At 47.3% G+C, this 14284-nt stretch overlaps 1 long non-coding RNA gene across 1 annotated transcript in view; it reads left to right on the top strand.

Moving 5' to 3' along the window:
* The window catches only part of LOC103348325 (uncharacterized), a 41824-nt gene that overhangs the window by 19081 nt on the left and 8459 nt on the right, over positions 1–14284 (top strand). The window lies entirely within an intron of this gene.

Raw genomic sequence — 14284 nt, 5'->3', positions numbered from 1 at the left:
GAACTGTCCTTCCAGATCAACCTATGAAGACAGATTCTGAGCCACACAAGAATACCATCACTTCGTAGCTATCCTTATTTTTCATCAGCGACAGTCTCTTTCTCTTTGGCCTTTACAGACTGTCAGTATTGGCTATGACTGCTGGACCCTGTCCAAAAACCAAGTATAACTCTATGTATTAGGCCAGGCCTAATTTTGAAACAGTGAGACAGATTTTTCAGGACACAAAGAGACAAAAAAGGAGCTAAAAGAGTTCATCTCTAGTCTCTTATATATTCTTCTAAACTCAAGGGCAAAGAACATCCAGTCATTACCTAAGCTGGTTTCAGCCTCTGACAATGAGATTCGCTCTTCTTTTCAAATGTTGGAGAGTTATAGTCTAATTTCTTAGAGTGGAATAAACAAATATCTGGAAACTGAGAGCATAATAATATGTAACTATTTAAAGAGGTGTTTTAGTCCCTTTAACTCTGAGATTATAGGGCCTCTAAAAGGCCTAAACCCCATGGAAGAGAAACACTCAGTAGACTTATCTGAGTGGATGCACTGAGCTATTACTATTATTGATTAGCTTAGTTTGGTGTGGGTGATGTGCACATCTGGAGCAACCCTGAGCTATCCTTTGTTCTTTGACAATACATTTCTTATCTATTCTCAGAAATATTCTCCCTAATGTTAATAGGGACCTTTTCTTTTTCTTTTTTTTTTAGAGAGGCAGAGTGGACAGTGAGAGAGAGAGACAGAGAGAAAGGTCTTCCTTATGCTGTTGGTTCACCCTCCAATGGCCGCCGTGGCTTGCGCGCTGCAGCTGGCACACTGCGCTGATCCGATGGCAGGAGCCAGGTGCTTTTCCTGGTCTCCCATGGGGTGCAGGGCCCAAGGACTTGGGCCATCCTCCACTGCACTCCCTGGCCACAGCAGAGAGCTGGTCTGGAAGAGCGGCAACCAGGACAGAATCTGGTGCCCTGACCGGGACTAGAACCCGGTGTGCCAGCGCCGCAAGGCAGATGATTAGCCTAGGGAGCTACAGCGCCGGCCAATAGTAACCTTTTCAATAGCTGCTTTCCAACTCTCATTGTCCCTGAAGATGAAGAAAACAATCTTCAGCCAGTAAGAAATTTATTCTTCCCCCTTTACCTAAGTCCCATCTTTTTAGGCCAAGCCAATGTGTGCTCACTGTGTGATCCATGAATCATAAATTCTTGCAAGAACTGACCATTCAGAACACTTCCCAAGTCTCGCTGAAAGACATTGGGCTTCTGCCCCGAATACACCTTAAATGTGTCCTTTTACAGATCTTGCTTATTTCCATCAACAGTATTTTGGTGCCCAATGTGGGACCCAGAGAAGACTCAGGACCCCTGGAGGTCCAGATTAGCACTTGGTACCAGCATGGGACGCTGCGCCCCTCTGACCTAAGCTTCTCCCCTGGGTGGAATGCTAACTACTCCTGGGCCTCCAGACATCCCTTCTGGTCATTGATGTCCTGGGTTTATTCCTGGCCCATTTTCCCCTTTTTCTTTTTGTCCTTCTTGCTCAGAGCACTTTTCAGTACCTTAAGTCACATGTAAGAGGCCTCTCCTTCTTGATCCTACCTATTGGCTATTTCAAAAACTAAACAACAAGGAGATCAACTTCTTTCTGGTGTGCATGGAAATATCTGAGTAAATAAAAACATTTTATTAAAGGTGATTTAAGTCTTACATTTCCAAAATGGGAAATGTTTAATATTGTGAAATTAGTTTTTCTTCGGTAAACATTGGAAAGGCACTTGGGATGACTGCACCCCATGTGGGCATGCCCAGTCTGCATCCCAGCTACTCCATGCGTCTTATTTAAATCCAGCTTCTTGCTAATGCCCCTGGGAGGCAGTGGATGACGGCTCCAGTACTTGGGTCCCAGCCGCCCATGTGGGATTCCTGGATGGAATTCCTGGCTTAATTCTGGCCTAACCTTGGTTGTTATAGGCGTTTGGAGAATGAACCCTCTTGAACCCCACCCAGCAATTTGCCTTTCAAATAAATGAATCTTTTCTTAAAAACTTAGAAAGGGTAGACTCTTGAACAAAATCTATAGAATAAAAAAGCTATTTTGACTGGTACTTTGAAGCTTAAAAAAAGAGGATGATAAATTCATCTCAATACATGAAGCAAGTAAGAAAATTTTTGGACTGTCACAGAACTTAAAAGGGCCACTGGAGCTGCAACAGGAAAACCAACCACATTGAATCTGCACACCCACTTGTTCTACATGCAGTTCCTCCCTGTCCTTCCTCCCCCTAGTTTCCTCATACACTAGATCTCAAGTTTGCTCACCTCCCCGCAGCTGAACCTTTGCCTGTAATTAAGGAAAGGAAGGAAACCCTACATGAAGGGACAAATCTTGTAACTGCATCTTTTAGAACCAAACCCACTGGATGTGGGGAACTACATACTACGTATGTTCCCTGGACAAAAAGAGTTAAAAGCCTTAGTCTCAGGATTTCATGATCCAATGCAAGACATACTATGATCTATAAAAGAATTTAAAATTACTTCTCAAAGTAATTACTCTCAAGAAGTCTTACCCGGTGCTGTGGCTCAATAGGCTAATCCTCTGCCTTGCGGCGCTGGCACACCAGGTTCTAGTCCCGGTCAGGGCGCCGGATTCTGTCCCGGTTGCCCCTCTTCCAGACCAGCTCTCTGCTGTGGCCAGGGAGTGCAGTGGAGGATGGCCCAAGTCCTTGGGCCCTGCACCCCATGGGAGACCAGGAGAAGCACCTGGCTCCTGCCATCAGATCAGCGCAGTGCGCCGGCCGCAGCGCGCCAGCCGTGGCGGCCATTGGAGGGTGAACCAACAGCAAAAGGAAGACCTTTCTCTCTGTCTCTCTCTCACTGTCCACTCTGCCTGTCCAAAAAAAAAAAGAAGTCTTGACATAGGCCCCTGCCCTAGGACAAGCCTGTTAGCTATGGTAGCCAACAGTTATGATGTGGGCAGGCAGGTAGCTAGGGAATGAGAAGCTGAGGACTGCACACCTGAGCAGACCAAACCCCGTCTCCTTTTGTGAGTGACACCTGCAGGCTGGAAGTATCAGTCTGACTGCAGGTTCAGTACACCCATTCCCCATCATGCACTGGAGCCTCACTTCCCATGGTGCATAAGCTGCCATGACGCCTTCCTAGAGAGAGCAGTGTGTGCTCCAACCCTGCATGGAGACACCATGATACTTCTGAGATCCCCAATAAAGCGACATCAAAGCTAGTGGTGTTCAAGTCCCACCCAAACCCCACCACCATTGAATACTGCCCTGCCCTGGGCACCATCCCCTAGCCTATAAAAGGATGACCTGCTGGTGGGGGCAGCAGCACTGCCCTCCTCCTAAAGAGAGGTTGCCCGGACTCACATCTGAGCATGTGCTATGTCTTTCAATAAATCCTGCTCTCCTCTATACCTTTGCATCTTCTCTTCCATTTCTTTTTTTTTTTAAGATTTATTTATTTATTTGAAAGGCAAAGTGACAGAGACAGAGACAGAGAGACAAAGAAAGAGACAGAGAGAGATTGTCCATCCACTGCTACACTTCCCAAATGACTGCAATGGTCAGGGCAAGGCCAAGTCAAAACCAGGAGCCAGGAGCTTCAACTCCCACATGAGTAGCAGGGGCCCTAGGACCTGGGCCATCTTCCACTCTTTCCTGGTGCATTAGCAGGGAACTGGGTCAGAAGTGGAGCAGATGGAACTCAGGCCAGCTCAGATGGGCTGCTGGTGTTGCAGGCAGTGGCTTAACTCACTGCACCACAATGCTAGGCCCTCCTCCCTAAATTCTTTTCTCACGTGGAAGCAAAAACTTGGAGCAAGTCCAGCTGGGGACTGAATTCCCCACAACAATTAGACCTTATAGGTCAAGAACATGCCCTTGCATGAGGGTGACTTCAGTGGCTCCCAATGAAACCATGGACAGCAAGCTTCCCAACACTGCATAACACACTAACAGCTGACAATAGTCATTTGCCCACCTATTGCACAGTAACATAATACTTTGGGATTAAGAAAAAATCTGCTGCCATGTCTTTCCAGAACCCCTGATATGACTAGACATAATTTGTGGCAGCCAAGATTGTAAACAGAGCCTGTGCAGATCGACTCAGACTGACCTGAGAGTTACCTTATGCTTCATTATCACGGTAGGTGACACACATGCTATGATGTTTCTGCAGCCATGTTTAACCATGCGATGTGAGGGCATGATTTATCAAGGTGCATGCTTTAAGGACTTTCCTTACCCTTCACCTCTGCACCTGTCACGTTCTGTCACACTGCTGTGCCCAGTTACACTCCATTTACTCTAACTCATCAATTCCCTAACCCCATTTGAATGGGAAGATTTATGGGGCTTTGACATGATCTGCTCATTTCTATAGGCCTATAATAATAATAAATGTTCCCTTTCTCAGATGAATTCACTTTTTATAATAGTAATAATGTGTGCAAATAGGAGGACTTGTGGTTCAACAACAGCACCCTTTGTAAACGTATAAGCCAACATTTCCACCTTGTGTATTACCTCCTGTCCTCTGGGTTGGAGGAACAAGTTCTGTTAGAAAAATAAAAAATCGCTAATTGAGTCTTTCCACAGTGAGCTCCTGGGAGATGAAGACACCAAAGACCACAGACTGAACCCTGGGGCTTCGTGGGGCTGGCATTTTAAGCTGTTAAGAGGCTGCTTGGAACTCCCACATCCCATTTAAGAGTAGCTTTAAGACGTGAGAGTTCCTCCACCACTTCTGATTCCAGCTTCCAGCTAATGTGCACGCTTGGACACAGTGGTGACAGCTCAAGTACTTGGGTCCCTGTCACCCATGTGGGAGATCTGAAGTTTAGTTCTGGCTCCTGGCTTCAGCCTGGCCCAGTCCTGGCTATTGTGGGCATTTGGGGGAGTGAACCTGCAGATGTAATGTCCCCCCGTATCTCCATCTTTTGGCCTTTCCAAAAAAATATCCCTGGAGATTTTTTGCTTTGGAAAAGAAACCAGATAAAGGAGTCCCCACATCCTTGATGGAAAGGACCCTATCAAGCACTTCTTACCAACTCCTGCACTGCCAAACGGAAAGGAGTCAATCATTGGACACACATCCACACTTCAAGCATGCACCTGATTCGACACCTAAACCAATGAGGACTGTGAAAGCCATCACTGACTCGTCTTTTACAAACATAAGATGAGCCAAACAGGATAACTGATGACCACAAACTTTAACTTCTTACCTGTATGTTGTTATATGATATCTCCACTGACCCTGAATGTCTTAATTTAGCCACTGAAGACTTTCCTTTGGAAATCCAGCATGATCCTTGATATATGCTCTTATAGGGTTCTGATAATGATTAGAACTGTATTTAAACTTTATCATATATTCATAAGTAACATATTTCCTTTGATTAATGCTCTATGTCTTCTAGAGATACCACCCTCAAACCTCCTCACGATGTAATCAGTGTAGAAATAGCTTGGCCTAGGGTCAGCATTGTGGTGTAGCAGGTAAAGCCACCACCTGGGATAACCACACCCCATGTGGGCACTGGTTTGAGTCCTGGCTTTTCCACTGCCAATCCAGCTTGCTGTTCATGTGCCTGGGAAAGTAGTGGAAGATGGACCAAGTGTTTGGACCCCTGCACTCAGGTGGGAGACCCAGAAGTTCCTGGTTCTTGGCTTCAACCTGGCCCAGCTCTGGCCATTGCTGCCATTTTGGGTGTGAACCAGCAGATGGGGGATCTCTTTTTCTCTGTCTCTCCCTCTCTCTGTGTAACTAACTCTGCTTTCAAACAAAAGCAAATCTTGAAAAAAAAAAAAAAAAAGAATGGCTTGGCCTGAAGAAACGTTAACAATACAAACTAAGAAAATAACAGTACTACACACCTCTAATGAGGTCACAGGGTCTGAATGATGGAGATAACAGAACCTCTGAACCCCACAAAAGAAGGATGGGAAGATGACCTTCTGAGATGATGAACCACAGTCTCTGGGATGGATGAAGGCACAGCCAAAGGCGGGGGTACGACACCACAAAGGAAACATGCAAATGAAGTGAAAGTCTGCATGCTGAGCAGGAAGCCATCCATAGCTCTCCACCTGCCCCCACTGAGCTTCACAACTGGCTGGCAAAATGACCTCCCTGGCAGGATCCAGCAGCACTCCTTTGTGGGATGCCTGCCTGAACCAGAAGAAACATCCCCTAGGTACAAATATTTAGGGCCCACAATGAAATTTATTTATTTATTTGTTTTTTACTTGAGAGTCAGAGTCACACATAGAGAAGAAAAGCAGGAAAAGAGAGAGAGAGAGAAAGAGGTCTTCCATCCGATGCTTTACTCCTCAACTGGCCGCAACGGCCGGAGCTGCACCGATTGGAAGCCAGGAGCCAGGAGCTTCTTCCGGGTCTCCCACACAGGTGCAGGGGCCCAAACACTTGGGCCATCTTCTACTGCTATCCCAGGCCATAGCAGAGAGCTGGATTGGAAGAGGAGCACCCGGAACTGGCTCCCACATGGGATGCCGGGGCGTCAGACTAAGGTGTTAACCCACTGAGCCACAGTGCCGGCCCCTGAACACTACAGACTTGATGATAACTGCTAATGTGGATGACAGATCCAATTAAATAGAGAAGAGGAAACAATGGCAACACAAAATAAAATAAAAACTGTAATGGATATATGAAAGAGAAAAGACAGGGGCCGGCCCTGTGGCATAGTGGGTTAAGCCTCTGCCTGTGATGCCTGCATTCCATATGGGTCTTGGCTTGACACCCAGCTGCTCTACTTCCCATCCAGTTCCTGGCTAATGTGCCTGGGAAAGCAGCAGAAGATGGCCCAAGTACTTGGCCCAAGTACTGCACCCATGTGGCAGACCTGGAAGAAGTTCTGGGCTTCTGGCTTTGGCCCTGCCCAGCCCCAGCTGTTACAGCCATTTGGAGAGTGAACGCGCAGAGGGAAGATCTCTGTCTCTCCTGCTCTCACTGTAACTCTGCCTTTCAAGCAAATAAAAAAAAAAATAAATCTTTAAAAAGAGAGAGACGGGCCGGCGCCGCGGCTCACTAGGCTAATCCTCCGCCTAGCGGCGCCGGCACACCGGGTTCTAGTCCCGGTCGGGGCGCTGGATTCTGTCCCGGTTGCCCCTCTTCCAGGCCAGCCCTCTGCTGTGGCCAGGGAGTGCAGTGGAGGATGGCCCAGGTGCTTGGGCCCTGCACCCCATGGGAGACCAGGAAAAGCACCTGGCTCCTGGCTCCTGCCATCGGATCAGCGCGGTGCGCCGGCCGCAGCGCGCCGGCCGCGGCGGCCATTGGAGGGTGAACCAACGGCAAAGGAAGACCTTTCTCTCTGTCTCTCTCTCTCACTGTCCACTCTGCCTGTCAAAAAAAAAAAATAATAAAATAAAAAAAAAATAAAAAGAGAGAGACAAGAGAAATACCATGTCCATAGAACAAGCAAGTATGTTATAATAAAGAGATAATTAGAGAATTTAGAAAGAAGCACTATGGGAAAGCACTTGGTGCAGTGGTTAAAATGCCCTTTGGGAGGCCTGTGTCCCCTATCAGGGTGCCTTGCTTGAGTTGTAGCTCTGCTTTTGCTCCAATTCCCTGCTAATACACATCCTTGCGAAGGCTCATCACAAGGCTCCCTGGCACTCCTGTGGGAGACCTGGATGCAGTTCCAGGCTCCTGGCTTCTGCCTGGCCCAAACCTGGCTGTTGTGGACATATGGGGGAGTGAACCAGCAGATGTTACATTTCTATCTATCTGCCTTTTAAATACAAGGAAAATAAAGAAATTTTAAAAAGTTCTTAAAAGGAGCCCTTGGCATTTAAAAATATGACCACCTTAATAGCCCATTTCATAGAAGAATTAACACATGCCCTGGATCCTACTTATTGTGGGGCCCAGAGGCAATGCTAAAGGCCTCTTGGATGGCACATAGAGCTTCTGGGGCAAACGGGCACTACTGCCCTGCCTTGGGAGTCACACAGCTGAGAACAGGAGCCACCTGTCTTTGAATGGCCACGTCTGCCTGGGCAGTAACCACAGTTTGCACAGCTCAGCGTAATCCCGACAGACTGAAGCTTCAATGTTTTCACCAGGTTTTTCTGGACTTTGTAGTTTCTTGAGAAGCTTCTGCACCGGGGATCAGCTACAGACATGAAAGAAAAGTGGTGTTGTGGTGCGGCAGGTTAAGCGGCTGCTTGCGACACCAGCATCCTGTATTGGAGCACCTGTTCAAGTCTTAGCTGTTCTGCCTCTGATCCAACTCCCTGATAAAGCACCTGGGAAAGCAGCAGAAGGTGGCCCAAGTGCATGGGCCCCTGCCACCCACGTGGGAGATCCAGACGGAGTTCCAGGTTCCTGGTTTTGGCCTGGCCCAGCCCCAGGCACTGTCGCTATTTAGGAAATGAGCCAGTGGAGAGAAGCTCTCTCACATTCTCTCTCCTCTCTCTTGCTATCATTCTGTCCATCCAATAAATACATATTTTTTAAAAAGCAAATCAAAAATCAAAGAAAAAATATTATTGCTTCACTATTTATGGAGAGGTGGAACTTGGACATGAGTTTTGTTTAATTTAGAAAAATCAGTGGGGGCTGGCGCCATGGTGCAGTAGGTTAATCTTCTGCCTGCGGCGCCGGCATCCCATATGTGCACCGGTTCTAGTGCCGGTTGGCTGCTCCTCTTCTGGTCCAGATCTCTGCTGTGGCCTGGGAGGGCAGTGGAGGATGGCCCAAGACCTTGGGCCCCTGCACCCACATAGGAGACCGGGAAGAAGCTCCTGGCTCCTGGCTTCGGATTGGCGTAGCTCTGGCCGTTGCACCCATTTGGGGAGTGAACCAATGGAAGGAAGACCTTTCTCTCTGTCTGTCCCTCTCACTGTCTGTAACTCTACTTCTCAAATAAATAAAATCTTTAAAAAAAGAAAAAAGCAGTGATGTTTCTTGCACCCATTTTTGGTAGAGCCCATTTATACCCACTACAGCACAGTATCTTGACTTGCTTGGTCTGAGTAGCATAAGACTGCAGAGTGGACAACGAGAGGGCTCCTAGGATCCCTAGGGCTTAACTCTTGTCCTGAAATGGCTCTGTGTTCCCATGAATGGGGTCACCATCAACCCCACAGGCAGTCCCAGCTATTCTGATTTTCAGTGACTCAGACTGTTGGGACAGTCCCCTCTGCTTTCATAATTCTGTTTCACTGTAATTTACAGCACTACTACTTCGGTGTCTTTGCTGCTGCTGCTGTTGTTCCTGCATTCCTATTTTCTCTATTGGTGTTCAATAATTACCGTCTGTTTGTGCCACTGGGAGAGAAACATGAAACGCTGTTAAAAAAATGCCTCAGAAAACCACTGACGGAGGCAAACAGTGCTCACATTCAGGGAAGGAAGCGGTGCATGTGTTTCTGTCAAAGGGTCCAAGTCCTCACTTGCCTGTGAAGCAGCACTACCCCCTGATGCTGTTGGGGACCTTAGGAGCCCAGTCAGGCCAGCTGCACCTGACTCCTTACTCAGCTCATGCTGCCCTGCCGGGTTTGGCTCGTGGGTGCACAGGACCTAGACTTGTCTCACTGCAGCAGCATGGATGCTGGGATTGGGGACGGACAACACCCTCAGGCTGAAAGCTGAAGGTGAAGCCAGGTGGTGCTGCTGCCTTTGCCTGGCTGTGTCCTGGCTGGGAACAGAAGCAGCCCCCCAAGCAGCCGCTTCCTGCAAGGGCAGCAGCCTGGCGGAGGGTCGGGGTGGTTTCTTGTAGGGACCTTCCTTGCCTCAGGAGCAGGGCTTGGCCCCTGAGGTGCACTGGTCACCAGGAAAAAATGCAAATGATTTGAGTGTGTTTAATCCAGACCAGTGCATTTTCTTTCCAAGGATGGGTGATCACTTTCTGTTCTTTTAGTGCTCAACATCTTCGTAATTTATGTTCCTGCTCATTGCAAAACAGATCAAACAAGGAAGATTATTTTCCTCAGTTCTCTGATGCCATCAAAACTCCAAAAATCATATATATAAATGTGTGTGTGTGCATGTAGTTTATTTTCATCTGTTTGAAAGAGTAAGACATAAACACACATACACACAGAGACCATCCATCCTCTGGTTCATTTCCCCAAATTCCTGCAACATTCAGGATTGGGCCAGGTCTCACATGTGGGTGGCAGGGACCTAGATACTTGAGTCATTGTCTGCTGCTTCCCAGGATGCATGAGTTGAACTGTCACTCAATATGGAATGCAGCTCAACCCACTGCGCCACTATGCTCACCTCAAACGCTCACCTAACTTTGATTTATGCTATGGTCTTGCTGTTGTTGAATTTTGAGCCAAATTACTAGTTAATGCTGGGAGAAACTAATGCTATTCAACATACCCAAAGGACCGAGTAACAGGAATTATTGCTAATGTAGTGCCAATACTCTGCTAAAATAGCCTCTACCAAGAGCCACAAGCTCCTGAGCTTGAAACCCACCACCTGCTCATTTAGCCTGACACACACTCTAGCTAGTAAGACCCAGCTGTGCGCGTTCCCTCCAGCCACTGAGGAAAACACACTGTTCCTGGTGTTTGTTGTGCACTTGCTCTCTCCTCTGCCTTGTCTCCTGTTTCTTCAGTCTGCATGCTCTTCTCTCATCTACTCTGCCTAGGGAAACCCTGCCAATTCTATAAAGTTCAACTAAATTCCATCAGGATCAATTATTCTTTCATTTTTTAAATTTTTTATTTTCTTTTAATTTGACAGGTGGAGTCACAGACATTGAGAGAGAGAGACAGAGAGAAAGGTCTTCTTTCCGTTGGTTTACCCCTAAATGGCCGCTACAGCTGGCGCTGCGCCGATCTGAAGCCAAGAGCCAGGTGCTTCCTCCTGGTCTCCCATGCAGGTGCAGGGGCCCAAGCACTTGGGCCATCCTCCACTGCCTTCCCAGGTCATAGCAGAGAGCTGGACTGGAAGAGGAGCAACCGGGACTAGAACCTGGTGCCCATCCTTTTTATTTTAAACAGCATTTTCTGGAAGTCTCATATAGTTGGTTACCTAATTCCCTCTCTTACTAGACTTGAAGATCTTTTTATGTATCTCCCTTTCCCATGACACCTAACCCTGTACTTGGCACATGGTAGGTCTCTAATAAGCACTTATCAGAGTGACTACCATGGCTGAATTGGAGGTGTAAGGAAATGTAAGCTGTGGATAACACTCTATCTCACAACTGCAATCATGGGTCTTATTTTCATCATCAGAGCACAAATCCCCTAACAGGGAGGACTCAGTGTTTCGCCAATCCTGACTTCATTCACTTCTCAACAAAAACTAAGCACTGACTAGACCATTCTGTGCCAGGTGCAGGGGGTTCTAAGACATCAGAGGGAACAAGGAAGACGGGGCAGTCCTGGATGAGAGTCAGGCCCATTTAAGTAGTTGAAAAGTTAGTGCAAAGAAAACCAGGGGCCTGGAGGGCATTGAGGGTAGGTGGGCAGTGTCCTAGACGGAGGAGGCAGGATGAGCAAAGGCAGGGAGCACGGGGAGTGGGCCTCACCTGGAGAAGTCACTGAAGGTAGTTTTGAAAGAGAACACTTCTGTAAAGTTAAGACTCGTGGAGGTGTGCTTGAAGTGTAGACACAGTTTAGCAAAAGCTACCGTGACTTCACAGCTCCTGTGTTTCTTTCTGCATGTCTTTTATTGTGGTTGTCTTTGCCAGGTGGCAAGCTGAGTGAGAAACACTGTTTGACAGTATTCTTTAGAGCTGTTTTTATTGTCTGCTAAGCAAACACCGGAACTTAGGCCGTTAGAGGAACTATGAAGATCTCATCCTTGCCCACAGAGAATTTATGGCATAGTAAGCCATGCTGATTGACAGCACATAATTTTAAGTGTGACAGGCATTACAGACTGGAGAATGCAGTGCGTATGGGAGAACTCAGCAGAGAGAAACTTGTGTAGAAGTTTCCAGCTGAGACTTGAATGAATGAGCTGTGGTTCTCCAAATAAGAGTAAGGAAACTGGGGGAGAGAGAGGCTGAAACAGCAGGTTCGAAAACTCAGAGGCCACGAGGCAAGAAGAGTCGATGTAGACACTGAAAGAACAGCTAGGATGTCTGGTGAAAAAAAAAATAGCAAAGAAAACGAGGGGATGGGTAGGGCCAGACCCTGATGCTTGGGAGCTTTAGGATGGAGACAAAGGGAGACTATTCCTGAGTATTTAAATGGGAAAGTAACTGGATCAAATCTTAAAAAAAAAAAATCACCCTAGATGGGATGCAGGAAGAACTGCTGGAGACCTGAGAATCCAGATGGCAGGGGAAGGTGGGAAGAAATTGTCACCAAGAAAGGGGAGTGGGCTCATAAACTGGGTTGTATTTTTCCATCCCTTGACAAACAAGCATTTTATATAACTCTTAGAAGCCAATCAGATAAAATGCTTACTGTATTGTTAACAATTTATATGTACATTAAATTGAAAATGATGCTGTTCCCTCTTTTGGCATCACTCTAAGTTATTCTGGATGCAGCTACATTATTTAAAAAAAAAAAATGGCGGGGGGACCAGCACTATGGCATAGTAGGCTAAGCCTCCACCTGTAATGCCAGCATCCCATGTGGGTGCTGGTTTGCGTCCTGGCTGCTCCTCTTCTGATCGAGCTCTCTGTTAATGGCCTAGGAAAGCATGCAAGATGGCACAAGTGCTTTGGAGACCTGGAAGAAGCTCCTGGCTTGGGATCCGTCCAGCTCTGGCCATTGCAGCCATTTGGGGAGTCAACCAGCAGATGGTTGACTGTCTCTCCCTGTCTGTAACTCTGCCTCTTAAATAAATACATAAATCTTAAAAAAAAAGATTTACTTCATTTATTTGAAAAGCAGAATTACAAGATAAGAGAGATGGAAAGATCTTCCATGTGCTGGCTCACTCCCCAAATGGCGGCAATGGCCAGGGATGGGCCAGGCCAAAGCCAGGAGCTCCATTTGGCCTCCCATATGGGTGGCAAGAGCCAAGCACTTGAACCATCTTTTGCTGCTTTCCCAGGTGCATTAGCCAGAAGCTGGGTCAGAAGCAGAGCAGCTGGGATTCCAACTATCACTCACATGGGAAGCTGGCATTGCAGACAGTAGCTTAACCTGCTGCAACACAGCGCTGGCCTCGGCAGCTACACTACTTTACTCTTCAGTCCTCCCCCGAACAGCACACCTCGGTGAAGTACTGGAACAGTCTGTTTCCAACCCACCAACATCACTGCATTTACACACAGGTCTTGTAACAAAGTCAGCTTATCGTAAAGATGATGAGGGCTGGTGACAGAATCTCACACATCTATCTTGGAAAACAGCTTATTTGATGACTCAAACTGATGTTCAATTAAAGAATCAGTAGGGACTGGTGCTGTGGCATAGCGGGTAAAGCCGCCGCCTGCAGTGCTGGCATCCCACGTGGGCGCCAGTTGGAGTCCTGGCTGCTTCACTTCCAATCCAGCTCTCTGCTGTGGCCTGGGAAAGCAGTATAAGACGGTCCAAGTCCTTGGGCCCCTGCACCCATGTGGGAAACTAGGAAGAAGCTCTTGACTCTTGGCTTCAGATCTGCACAGCTTCAGCCATTGCAGCCAATTGGGGAATGAACCAGCAGATCGAAGAACTCTCCTTCCCCGCCCCCACCGCCTCTCCTTCTGTGTTAACTCTGATTTTCAAATAAATAATTTTTTTTAAAAAGTCAGTAAATTAAAAATGTATAGAATGATAAACTCCAATCTGCTTTAAAATTGATTTTTTAAAAAAAAATGTATTTACTGAAGAGACAGAGTTAGAGAGAGAGGGAGACACAAAGAGAAAGTGCTTCCATCCGTTGGTTTTCTCCCCAAATGGCTGCAATGGCTGGGCCTGGGCCAAGAACTTCTTCTGGGTCTCCCACGTGGGTGCAGGGGCCCAAGGACTTGGGCCATCTTCTACTGCTTTCCCAGGCCACAACAGAGTGCTGGATCAGAAGTGAAGCAGCCGGGACTCAAACTGGCGCCCATATGGGATACCAGTGCTGCAGGCAGAGGCTTAGCCCACTGTGCCACAGCTCCAGCCCCTAAACATGGACATTTTTAACAACTGGGAAGCAAAGATATTTTTAAGCTGCTCCCCTAAGTGTACTATCTTCTAAAAGACAAAAGTTGGGGCTGGTGTTGTGGTTTAGCCTGAGACACCAGCATCCCATATGAGCACTGGTTCAAGTCCTGGCCACTCTACTTTTGATCCAGCTCTCTGCTAATGCTCCTGGAAAGTCAGTGGATGATAGCCCAAGTCTTT

The sequence above is a fragment of the Oryctolagus cuniculus genome, chromosome 11, assembly GCF_051225735.1.
Source record: "Oryctolagus cuniculus isolate XC-2025 breed Fujian yellow rabbit chromosome 11, ASM5122573v1, whole genome shotgun sequence".
In the NCBI taxonomy this organism is placed as follows: Eukaryota; Metazoa; Chordata; class Mammalia; order Lagomorpha; family Leporidae; genus Oryctolagus; species Oryctolagus cuniculus.
The sequence above is the reverse complement of the archived record's forward strand: the minus strand, read 5'-3'. Positions and strand labels throughout refer to the sequence as shown.